General features: G+C 40.3%; 1 protein-coding gene across 2 annotated transcripts in view; it reads right to left on the bottom strand.

The window, feature by feature from the left end:
• Window positions 1-12,079, bottom strand: part of LOC115198255 (inactive ubiquitin carboxyl-terminal hydrolase 53) — a 63,015-nt gene extending 50,936 nt beyond the window's left edge. For both annotated transcript variants that reach the window (XM_029760066.1, XM_029760067.1), the window contains exon 1: window positions 11,595-12,079. The gene's annotated coding sequence lies outside the window, so the exon portion shown is untranslated. The remainder of the gene's footprint in view (window positions 1-11,594) is intronic.
• Window positions 12,080-13,708: the final 1,629 nt, after the last annotated feature.

Here is a 13,708-nt window from a genome sequence, read left to right as displayed (position 1 = left end):
AGGCTGTAACGTAACATTTGGAATAGGTCAAGGGGTCTGAATACCTTCCGAAGGCACATTCTGTATTCCAGTCAAGGTTAATCTTATAAAAACTACAGCTGTACACACCTTTTCTATTAATATACTGTCCACACACACCATTTATTTATTTTGATATAATTAACTCTGACATTACTCGTTCGGCTGTTTCTTAATTTCTTCAATTGTTTTGAAGCTAGATAAAGGTATTGCTGCATTGTTAGAGCTAGAAACACAAGCATTTTGCTGCACCTGCGATAACATCTTCAAATATGTGTACGCAACCCAAATATTTTTATTTGATTTTCCAAAGCAAGCAGAAGTTTCCTGTGTGAACTTCCTGCTGAAACATTCCAGCACGTGGACACTGCTTGAACCCTGTGAAACTGAACAGGTCACCCACACCTCGCTGAGCCACTAAATGAACAGCTCCCTTCGGTCACAGCGAGAGTGGAATAGGGAGAAAACAAAAGTAAATGTTCCCAAAAACGAATCCTGTATTTTTTTTTAAAGGCTCTGATTGAAATATAACGTCCTCCCTTAGACTGTTCAGACTACTTCCTAAATGTTTCGCTGCTTCCCACGACTTGCCAATAAATGGCAGAGCGATGGCCAACAACTCCCCCCACCCTCCCTTTATTTTAAAACAGATTAATGACTTTATTCAGTTCCAGCAGCTAATTGAAATTCTGCAAGCGGGGGGCGTGTATGAGAGGGTTTTAGTGCACTCTGGCTTAAAACCCTTTAATGCCTGAAAGATTTCTGTAATTTGAAGGAAAATGATGTATAGCTTCAAAACATGTTTTAAAAATGAACGTTGCTTGCAGAGAATGTAATTCTTTGAACACTACAGTGAAAATGTGACTGGATGCATTTTCTCCATTGTCTACAGTTTAGTTAGTGGTCCACTCTGATGTAGCCTACCACCTCCAGACTGTGGCTTTAATGAAAGGACGATGCAGTTGCTACATAGGCCAACAAATGGAGCACAAGTTATCAATGCCAGGTACCAGTGTTGTGTTCAAGACCAAGTCTGGGTCATAAGAGTTCAAAATGTCCAGTATGTCTGTGGTCATAATTCAGAACAACATATGGATTCTTTAGACATTCAGAATAGTTAAATAAATGCATGCTGAGGGAAAATATTGCCACTCTACAAAGTATTACTAACCCAAACACAGTGGGGAACAATGGGAAAAGGATTTATAAAATAATGATTATAATAATTGAATCTCTTCAGTTTTTGTTGGAAAGGAAAGGGTTAACACTGCTGGTCTCTGGGGAGATAAATCTAGCTAACTAAAAATCAGCCATTGGCTAGGACATCAGAAGCTAGATAAAAGGCATCTGCCATTCAAGTGTATTAGGGAAAAAATTCTGAGTGACAGTGGAATCAACCAATCACACTTTGACTTAATGAGTGGGACTGTTTTACAAAATCCTATGGAAACTTCTACTTTCGTGAAGGCCAACAGGTCACTGCGCAATACCAAGCAGTATTTTTCCCACGGTCTAGCTAGCTTTTGTTGTCGGCTAGTTTACAGCAGTTGTTATCAAAGAGGATGTTCTTGCTAATTTATTAGCCTCTCCCTTTTCAAGAATAACTTTCAACAAGAAATTAAGTTTCAAATGATCATCCTCTGGTGAGTGGAAATGTGTTCTCTATTGCAGCGCGCTTGCTGTTGTTAGACATCTCCTTGAAAATAATGTATGTATTGAAACATTGTTGCATTCAAAGTGGAACTGACACAATTTTAGCAACATGAAATCTTATTAAAATCTGTTCATATACAGTGGTTCCTCCTTTAAAAGTTGCAAGCTTATGCCATGGGACTTAGAGGTCATTTGTGGTTTATTACGGTACCCTGCGTCACCACTTCATTGCTCCAGACCAGCACAAGGGGGAGTTAGAGCACTGATTATGTTTTTGGGTCCTACTGTGTCTCTGACTGACAATGAATGGGCGACATAAAACGAAATAGAAACTGATAATTGTACACGACTTCAGTATTACTTACTAAAACTGTTGTTACACTAAGGTTTTTATTATTTTGCTCTTACTGTAGTACTGTAGGCCACTCTCGACCGGTCACATTGTGCAGCACCTGAGTGGTTCAACGGTCTAAGACAGCTGTGTTGATACAGATGCTGGTTCAATACCCATGCCAGCCTCGACTGGGAGACCCATAAGATGACTGTAGGTTTTTGTTTTTTCTCCCTCTAAAAACAGAAATAAATCATTCTAAATAACAAACTGGCTTCATTTACAAATTAGTAACAATGTCTCACCCCATGTTCAAGAATGGACTTTTTCCTCGCTCATTTTACATTATTTGAAAAACGAAATCTTCAAAATATGTAAGGGGCAGTGCACTAATAATGGCGCTGACTAGGGAAACGTTCCCACTGTTCTGTTCTTAGTACCAGTCTGCACGTTCAAACTAAAACAATGTAACTAATAATGGAATCTTTATGATTTCATTAATAAAATAATGATAAAAATACTCTTTCAAAATGCTGTTGTTTATTTAGTTATGGATCCATAACAAATTACTATGGGAATAAATATCACTGAATTGCAGAAATATCCTCCAATCCTCTATACATAATTATTGGCGGAGAGTCACGTCATATTTTTCGATATACTGTAGGCGACATGAGTCTCACTAGTGTTGATTAATGTGCTGTTAAAAGTGGTGTAGGTATTATTTATTTAAAGAGCATATTAAAGTTAAAAGCAATAGGATTTGAAACAAAAGCCTTCAACATTTTAGCACCATTTCAACATTTTAGCACCATTTCGCGCAGCTCTGAGACAAGCATGGGGACTGGTCTTGACAAATCAATGAGATTTTTATTTTCACTTAACCTCCGTATGGGTATTGGTTAGACTAGAATTAGAAAATTAGAGTGCAGAAATGTTATGCTCTTAGTGTAACCTTTATTTAACTAGGCACGTCAGTTTAGAACAAATTCTTATTGACAAGGACAGCCTACTCCTTCCTCCCCGTCGGGGAATTGAACCCTGGGCTCCATGTGCCCTGCCCGCACAACACAGGGATTCTTTAGCGAAATAGCCCAGTACTGTACTCCCGACCGTCACGTTGTACAGCGCCATATTTTCCGTTCCATGCTAATGGAAACCAAGAGGATTTTTCATTTTTTCTTGGAATAGAAACACAGTAATTTTAATCTAATTAATTAAGCAAGTACCAGTCAAAAGTTGACACACTTACTCATTCCAGGGTTTCTTTATTTTAACTATTTTCTACATTGTAGAATAATAGTAAAGACATCACAACTATGGACATATGGAATCAGTTAAGAACAAATACTTATTTACAAGGACAGCCTACTCCTTCCTCCCAGTCAGGGAATTGAACCCCGGTCTCCCGACTGCCCGCATTCTTTAGTACAGCCATTATTGAAGGCCATCAAATGCTTCTCAAAGATGCCCTCTGGTGGTCAAACTAGCACTAACTAGCATTAAATGGTACCAGTGGTTCACACTTAAATAACGTGCCATATAATTCTGCGGCAACATGCAAGCTGCACTGCAGTACGCTGCAACTTTTAAAGGAGGAACCACTGTACACCCCTGTTCATATAAACATCTGTCTTGTCCTGGACCAGAGTCTACACAGACCAGTGTGCTATAGCCAAATCAGAGCTACAGTGGACCTTTATATAAACAAGCCATTTGCCACACGGGCCATCCATCGTTCACTTTGAACTGGACTGTGTGTTTACAGGCAGTTGCAACAGCGCAACTTTAGGTCATTAAAACGCAGTTGCCAAAAGCCACAAAATACACCCGAATGGATTTCTGAAAATATGTAAACACTACAGGAGTCCTCTTACATTTGGGAACATTACAGTCTATTGATAAAACAACCATCAAAAAGGTAGTCTCTCTCTCCCTCAGTTATGCACGCCAACAACTAATGCTAGCCAGAGCAAAATTCTAAAATCTAAGAAAGGAATATTAGATAAAGCCTCTCAATCTTTTTCAGCTAGTTGGCCATCAAAATTGCACTGAAACTATAGGGAATTGTAGGCTCCTCGTCTTTCTGCAACTTGCCTGCCAATGCATGCTTGTCCCAACCAAGCACCAACCAAGTTAACAGGCTAAAGTTGTCTAGCTTGCTAACTAGCTACATCCAGACACAAATGAGAGAGCACCTCACTGACCTTATTACGCGCCATAGCAGAACAGGTTAGGCTGTTTACAAGTTTTCTAGAGCGTACTTGACTAACTATAACTTTCTTGGCCTATATTTACTAACACCGGTCATATTCAGCAGGTGTTGCACGTTCGTAAATTCACCAGTTATTCTTCACTCTGGCACACTCAAACACACCAAGACAGTCATGAAGAGGGCACGAGCCAAGCCATAAGACTCCTGAACAGGTAATCAAATGGCTACCCGGACTATTTCCATTGTGTGCCCCCCCCCACCCCTCTTTTTACGCTGCTGCTACTCTCTGTTTATCATATATGCATAGTCACTTTAACTATACATTCATGCACATACTACCTCAATTGGGCTGACCAACCAGTGCTCCCGCACATTGGCTAACCGGGCTATCTGCATTGTGTCCCACCCACCACCCGCCAACCCCTCTTTTACGCTACTGCTACTCTCTGTTCATTATATATGCATAGTCACTTTAACCATATCTACATACTACCTCAATCAGCCTGACTAACCGGTGTCTGTATGTAGCCTCGCTACTTTTATAGCCTCGCTACTGTATATAGCCTGTCTTTTTACTGTTGTTTTATTTCTTTACCTACCTATTGTTCACCTAATACTTTTTTGCACTATTGGTTAGAGCCTGTACGTAAGCATTTCACTGTAAGGTCTACACACCTGTTGTATTCGGCGCACGTGACAAATAAACTTTGATTTGAGAGTGCTCTGAAATTGGAGTAGATAGCCAGAGTGAATTTACATACACAAGAGATATTCTAACTGTATATAGTTAGCTAACGCACTTTTGTACATCACGCTGTAACGTACAATTGACCTTATTTTAGCGCCCAAAAAATACAATACTTCCAGGTCAACTGTAATATGAATACCATTGTAAAGCACAATTTCTCGCCTTTCCAGTAAAATCAATGATGAGCCCTTCATGCTGCCCGTCTCTGCATGATTGAAGGCAATGAGCTCCGTCTGGTCTTTTTAAAAATGGCAGGTGAGGAAGCGAAACCTACTGCGTGATAGGGAAACCGTGTGGGGAAACAGCTTTTTTCCACCCGATCGGTCCAATCTATCACCACTAAAATGTAAATAAACACTATAAAGAGTTTATATAATGTGTCATTACATAGCTATTTGAAGGTTAGTGTCGAATTGAACCGTGTTTTTAGGGCGGCGCTAAAGTTATCTTCAGAAGTAAACAGCGGTTGTCGCGGCTTTTGAGAGTCATGATGGCTTGCAGTGATGACGCAAAAAACGAATGCATTCAGTTGTACAATTGACTAAATGTCCCCCCTTACCCTGTCCCTTTCTTGATTTTAATCTGCGAGAGAAGCGCTACACCTGGTGGAGAGGCTGTCCGACGCAGAATGAGTTGCATTATGTGTGCTGTACGCTACATCATGACATGTCACAATTTAAACGTACAGCGTCAGAGGGGTCAGTTTTTTAAACTTCTCTCCAATACTAATTGGGACATTACCATATCAATCAACGCTTGAATAGAAAAGTTGTTCACACCCCAGATTTTGATGCCAACACAGTCGCTACAATCCAATTAGTTTTCATTGCAGCCTCGTTTGAATGCCGCGGTTGCGCAGATTTGTACGGAATGGGGTTAGTCAACAGTAACAGTCGTTCAAGTTCTTGCTAGCTAAGCAAACGATACCTGCATCTCTAGCTGTGTATAGCCACCGAAAAACAATGAGACAAAAAAGTCAGTCACTCACCCACTCCTCCAATGGCATGACATCCTCCTAGCTAGCAAACGTTAGGCTCCGTGTTTTTAGCTTACTACATAAATAGATATGCTAGCCTATTAGCCACGTTATGACTGACTTGTGATCATTGCCGTTGCTAGTTTGATTGCATTGACATTCCCAGCCTTAGTTACATTTGTAAATGTTTGTCCAGAATATTGAGTCATTGAAACTGAAACAGTGCATCCCGAATCGTGTTTGTATATTCTTATGATTGGGACCTACTGGCTTATTATGACCAAGTTTATGGACTGCTTATCCGTTAACATCATGCTGTGTGCGACTGCCGCCTTTCCACCGGCCCTATGCAGTGGTGAAGTGGGGCATACTCTGATTTTGCCAAAAAAGTTCCCAAACGGCCCGCCTACGTTTTATCTTTTAATTCCTAGAGGTTATTTACATTTTCACTCTCCTACATGAGTGCGCTGGTATTACGGTTGCTGTCCTTTCAGAATCAGGAACCTGTCACACACTGAAGGCCTATAGGTTCTCCACTACGCAAACATGTCTATAATAGATATAAAGGCTGTTAAGATAATGTTTTAAAAAAGGAGTGTATATATTTGGCCTGGTGAAGCGGTTTTATGCGCTGACTGAATGGATGCTGATAATTCTGAGTTATTTTACTCAGCTGGTCTCGGGAAGAAATTACTAGTCCTCACTGTCCAAGACCGAGTCAAGACTGAGCACAAATGTATCCGACACAGAGACAAGGCCACATTCAATGTGATCTCGAGACCAGACTCGTACTACAATACTGCCAGGTACCCTAAAATCAAACCTCATAAATAGTGCTGATTATGAGAACTGACTCGTGAATTGCACTGCATTGAGATAGCACTTTTTCTTTTCCGAATGGCACTTGATTTGACTATCCCAGTGAAGCACAAAAACATCCCACCCACAAACGTCCATAGACATCAGTGAACCTCAAACAAATATCCAATTCATTTTCTTGAGTAAACACAGTGTAACATGGGAAATGCTGCTACAGAAACAAGCTGGTTCCTCAGCATTCTATCATCTTCTCGAAGCTACCTTACTGGCTCTAATGAAAATATCCCACAAAAAGTTTGGCATGATAAATTCTCCATGGGCTAAAAACAGCATAGCATTATCTAGCGGTGTACAATATAGCGAATGTCACAAAAAGATAATCAGAATGTTGAGTTGTTATACTGAGGAGTGCATACAGTTTGTGTAAAATAGAGAATCATTTCTGAATGAAGTCTTTTTTCCAATATTAATTGTGATGGAAAGAAGTTTGTTCCAAAACATAAATTATCATTCATATCAATTCAACTGAATTTGGAGCTTTGTCAAATGGGAAAATCTAACCCTGTCACAATAGAGGCTCATTGTTGTCCCAAAATAGATTAATAAGTAGGCTATATTCGTAACACGTTCATATTGAGCTTTATTCTAAGTGAACACCACTCTGTCACCTCTAAATAATTCAAAGAAACTCACATAATGTATATAAAAGTAGCCTACAATATCTATAGTCTACAATAAACCATTGGTTTCTGATGATCATTTTCATTCGGTTTGTAATACCTTACCCACAACTCAGTGTTTTAATGAGCTCTGTGCCTTTGATTGTGAGGAATATAAAAAGGGGCCTGATGTTTGAGGACAGGATGAGGTATTCACTTTGCTAGCAAGGCTTTTGGGAAAAAATAAGGTGTCGTAGACTCGCCTCATATCAGTGAAACTCACTGGGGAGTTGAGTACAAACTGTACTCACTGGTCATACAAAAATACAGTATTTCAAAAGCACTGTGGTAAAAATACTAATTGACTGTCTGCTTATCACTCAGATGTTTGCTGAATGTTCTGTAAAAGTGAATCATGTACAAAAATGTGTTATTGGCAGTGTTTAGAAACTAGTGTTGTCATCATGACAAATATACTGAACAAAAATATTAAAGGAAACGCAACAATTACAACAATTTTACTGAGTTACAGTTCGTATAACGAAATCAGTGCAGACTTGGGTGGCCCTGTGAGAGCATAGGCCCCACCCACTGGGGAGCCAGGCCTAGCCAATCAGAATATGTTTTTCCCCACTAAAGTGCTTTATTAGAGACAGAAATACTCCTCAGTTTCATCAGCTGTCTGGGTGGCTGGTCTCAGATGGTCCCGCAGGTGAAGAAGCCAAATGTGGAGGTCCTTTGGTCCCCAGCACAAGGTGCACCTGTGCCAGAAGCATACCACCCTGCATCCCACTGCTGGCTTGCCTCTGAAGGTAAGCAGGGTTGGTCCTTGTTGGTCCCTGGATGGGTGACCAGATGCTGCTGGAAGTGGTATTGGAGGGCCATATCCCAATGCCTCAGGGCAGTGATTGGGAACATTGCCCTGTGTAGGGTGCCGTCTTTCGGATGGGACGTTAAACGGGTGACCTGACTCTGTGGTCACTAAAGATCCCATGGCACTTATCGTAAGAGTAGGGGTGTTAACCTGGCTAAATTCCAAATATGGCCCTAAAACCATCATTGCCATCTAATCATCTCCAGCTTCCAATTGGCTCATTCATCCCCCCTCCTCTCCCCTGTAACTATTCCCCAGGTTGTTGCTGTAAATGAGAATGTGTTCTCAGTCAATTTACCTGGTAAAATAAGGATTAAAAATCATGTTTAATCAGCTTCTTGATATGCCACACCTGTCAGGTGGATGGATTATATTGGCAGAGGATAAATGCTCACTAACAGGGATGTAAACACATTTCTGTACAAAATTTGAAAGAAATATGCTTTTTGTGCATATAAAACACTTCTGGGATTTATTTCAGCTCATGAAACATACCAACACTTAAGATATGTTTATATTTTTGTTCATTATAGAAAAGATAAGTTCATGAATGGAAATGCCTAAGTTTAGCTTAATCCAAGATGTATTAAGGAGCCTACCGTTACTCCTTAAAGTCCAAGGACCTTTATTTAGCGGTAGCCTGGCTCTGGCAGCCAAAACACCCAAATAAAATAATCCATCTAAACATTAATCAATTCTCAATTGTGATATACGGTTCTAGAAATACATTTCTCCCTGCTCTGCTGACAAGTTCATTATTCCACTCATAAACGAGTAATAAAAGGCATAGTGCAATCATTGTCTGGATTTGTATATAATTTGTTTAATTTTTTAAAACTTGTGATTCATCAGGGGGTGCTGCAGCACCCCTACTTCCAACAGCTATGGCTGTAACATGGAGACATGGCTATGTGGGAAAACTAACACTAACCCTATAAAGGCTGTTTATCAATTACACTTTAGAAAATTATTTCTCGCTGATATGAAAGATAAGGTCCTTATGCTTCCAAAACGGTTCCTGCAAACAATGAGTGTTAATGTTCAGACCGAGCTTTGCAGTTCTTAACAAAACTAGCCCTCTACAGAAGATGCCTTCGTCAAATGACTTGTGTAATGTAATGGAACGGAGGGCTAGAATGTAGCTCTGCATGATAATTAGGTGCAGTCAAAAAAGTGATTTTCCTGTGTTTCATATACACTCACTGGCCAGTTTATTAGGTACACCCATCTAGTACCGGGTCGGACCCCTTTATCCCCAGAACAGACTGAATTCTTTGGGGAATGGATTCTACAAGACAGAAACGTCCCACAGGGTTGTTGGTCCATGCTGATGCGATGGCATCACGCAATTGCTGCAGATTGGAAGGAGGTACACCACCGCCACCAGCCTGTACTGTTGACACCAGGCAGAATGGGTCCATGGACTCATGCTTTTTACGCCGAATCCTGAATCTGCCATCAGCATGACGCAACAGGAACCGGGATTCATCGGACTAGGCAATGCTTTTCCACTGCTCAATAGTCCAGTGTTGGAGATCGCGTACCCACGGGCTCCACTTCTTGTTTTTAGCTGATAGGAGTGGAAACCGGTGTGGTCATCTGCTGCAATAGCCCATCCGTGACAAGGATCGACAAGTTGTGCGTTCCGATATGCTGTTCTGCAAACCACTGTTGTACTGTGGCAATATTTGTCTGTTTGTGGCCCGCCTGTTAGCTTGCACAATTCTTGCCATTCTCCTTCGACCTTTCTCATCAACAAGCTGTTTTCCCCCACAGGACAGCCACTGACTGGATGTTTTTTTGTTTGTCGCGCCATTCTCTGGAAACCCTAGAAACTGTTGTTCCTGAAAAGCCCAGGAAGGCAGTTGTTTTTGAGATCCTAGATCCGGCGTGCCTGACACCAACGATCAAACCATGCTCAAAGTCGCTTAGGTCACTCGTTTTGCCCATGCTAACGTTCAATCAAACAGTAACTGAATGCCTCGATGCCTGTCTGCCTGCTTTATATAGCAAGCCACGGCCATGTGACTCACGGTCTGTAGAAGCGATACAGTTTTATTAACGGGGTGGTGTACCTAAAACTGTTCGATGAGAGTATATTTCCACACCGAGGTTGGAATAATACTGACATTTTGAAGATGATAATGCCCTTTTAGTGTAAGAGCTGTTTGAAAACACAGACTCAAATGTCTGCCTGTTTTGGTGGGATGGAGTTTTGGTCTGCCTGGTGAAATCAAATGAGTTAATAGACCAATAAGAAAGAGTTCCAAACCGCTCTGTCAATAACTGCTAATTTTCCAGTTTCCCCTCCCACTCAGAGGGACTATTGAGCAGTGACAGTCCTCCCAAAATTCTTGCTTGAGAAATTGCTCTTTGCTAAAAAGCTATCTTTGTTTCTTTTTGACCATTTTAATTGAAAACAATCATAGTAATTGTTACCCCGAAATAATTGGATATTGGAGATAAAAACTGCGGCATTGGACATTTTTGGGGCTGCAGGTAGTCTAGAAGAGCGTTGGGCCAGTAACCAAAAGGTCTCTGGTTCGAGTAGCCGACCCAGTTGACAAGGTGGGAAAAAAAAATTATAATAATTTTTAAAAGAAATCTGTCGATGTGCGCTTGAGCAAGGCACTTAACTCTAATTTGCTCCAGAGCGCGATAATACTATGGCTGACCCTGTAAAAACAACACATTTCACTGCATCTTTCAGGTGTATGTGAGAATAAAACCAGGCCACGGATGCATGGACAACGTAACCTGCCAAATTCAATAGGTTGCAATTACACACGTATTTTGGCCTACTAGTAGGAGATTGTTAATATAACATGATTGACCAGGCAAAAAATTGGCACAGCCTATGGGAAATGGGTTTGGGAGCATTTCAATAAGTAAACTTTTATGAATTGCTGTCAGTGTCAACCGGCTGTGTGACAGACTAGTCTTTGTTCGTGTGTTGATACAATGTCGCAAGAACAATAAGGAAATATGTCAAGCCAGGCCCTTCCACAATTTGTAGGATTATATATAAATAACATGAATGCTACTTTTTAATTCATGCAGTCATATAAGCACTACTAATACCGCACTAATAGTTTGACGTTTTTGTTTCGTTCATGAAAAGGCCAATGACACATATATATGATAGGCAAACAAATCGGAAGTTAATCAGCGATTTCATACGTTTCGACTGAGTGTACCTGTAATTCAGGTACATGTACGCCTCATGCGCGTTGATGTTGGAAATTGTAGAGAGAAAATAAAACAAACAACCCAACCTAAACCAAAAAAACACAACACTCACCGTTTTAAAGAAATACCAATATATCCCAAGGTGGGGAATATGCAGCGCTTCCAAATGTGTTTGAATTGTTGAAATGGAAACAGCTAAGAGTTTCGGGAGGAAATTGACGACGCCTATGATACTGTCCCAACAGTCGTTGCGGTAAAAAAAATTTTTTTTTAAATGTATATATATACAGAGGGCTCGTTATAAATTAAACCACATAACTAAAAGCACGTGTTACAACTTTGCTGTTATCGTTGTTACGGACTCTTTCTTCTTGTATAATTCCAGTTTTTGACACCATCCGTCCCATTCACTTGCTGTAGGCTATTCCGGTTTTTAGAGTCGTCTGTTTCTTGCAGTTGTTGATGCGCAGATGTAGTGAGCAATGATCGACTTCGGCACCTGAAATACTGGATTAGTGATGTTTTCAGAGCTGCGAGTTCAAACCCCGCCTCTTGAGCGGCACTGTATTTACTGCAGCCCTCTGTAGCCTACTGAACTACGTTCGCACAGGCAGCAACCACGACTCTCTGCGAGCGAAGGGAGGAGTTTCACTGCACTTTCTTGTGAACTTTCCATCAATCACTCAGGTAGGATGCCGTTTGAGAATATTGTGGCGGCAAATCGGCAACTGTTTGCAGGTGTGGAAGGAGTCGAATTTGGCATACCGGTTGGCTATGCATTTTTATATCATTTGTCCAGGTTAATAGAATTCGGTGCTTCGGCTACATACAGCCTTCCAACGCAAGTAATGTGGCGACAATTAGGCCTAAAACAATACTTGAGGACAACAAGGGCGAAAGTGTGGTGTAGCCTAGATATTGGTGGGACGAGTCCAAAGAACAGTAGATGGATGTTTTTTTTTTCTTCTTTTTTTTAAACATTTGAAACGCATTTCCTGTAATTCTACACAGTTTGACGTGACTTATCTCTTGAGTGCTATATGGAGAGGTATTTTGAAAACTGTAAGTGGAAGGATGTTTTCATCATCATTAAGACTGAGTTGTATTATAATTTCCTGGTTGCGACAATTCTAATATTCTAATAGTTCACCAAATGTCAGTTTGTATCAAAACAAGCAAATATAGTGTAGATAATCATTGTACCATCTAAACTGCTGTGAAATATATTTGTACACCAGCTGTTTAAAGCTGGTGTACAAAACTGGAAAGTAAAAGTCGCAAAAAACAAACTTAAGAACGGAAGCATAGAAATAACACATATAGAACAGATCTACATCTGCCTAGACAAGCTTTCAATAAGAATGACAGATCTATAATTAACATTACTATGTTAATTTGGTTAGGTCGTCCAAAAAGTTACATATTGCAGCTTTAAGAAGACGCAAATATGAAGACTTGAGTTTTATTATAGTTTGAGTTCCCCTACCTTATGCCCAGTCCAAATCAAATAAAAAATATATATTGTATAATAATTGAGTATGAACTGACACTTGTGTCGTTGAATGTTGATCCCGACTCAGGAGTCTGTCTCCCGACTGTATAAACTCGATGGAGCAGCCAAAATATTATTCCAGCCAACATTTGGGGCCATGGGGCACCTACCTCCAGGGGTCACCCAAACCCCCCAAAAACGAACAATAATAATATTTCTGGGGTAAAACAGATTGTTTTAGGAAAACGGCTAACTTCCTGCATTTCAACAATTGTTTTTCATGAGGCTCAGAGAAAAATGTGGTGTTTTATTGCTCATCTCATGCTACTCTTTTAAAACACATTTTCTGCAATTCTACACATTTTGCCATTGTTTATGGCATGTTCATATCTGAAATGATTGTGGGGGACAAATCAACCTGTTCTGAATATTGGGAGGGGACATGACCTCCCCCCCAATCATTTGTGTCAATTTCACCTGTGCTTGTGGATTATGAAAAACTGAAATCATTACCTCAATTCTGTTGCAAAATGTTTCTTAAATGTAAGCAAGTTAAACTGGGCGGGACCTAGCTGAATTTGTCCAATAGAAACTCTCTCTTTTGTTGCAAAATGCTACTGTTTGGACAAATGATTACACCCCAGTTGTAGGGCCTACAAAAATGTGATGTAAGAATCCTGTTATCCAAACACCATCTGCCCAATCCTGTTATATAAAGAAAGCAATACAATTAT

The sequence above is a fragment of the Salmo trutta genome, chromosome 8, assembly GCF_901001165.1.
Source record: "Salmo trutta chromosome 8, fSalTru1.1, whole genome shotgun sequence".
NCBI classification, from domain to species: Eukaryota; Metazoa; Chordata; class Actinopteri; order Salmoniformes; family Salmonidae; genus Salmo; species Salmo trutta.
Note: the sequence above shows the minus strand (reverse complement) of the source record. Positions and strands in the feature narration are given on the sequence as shown.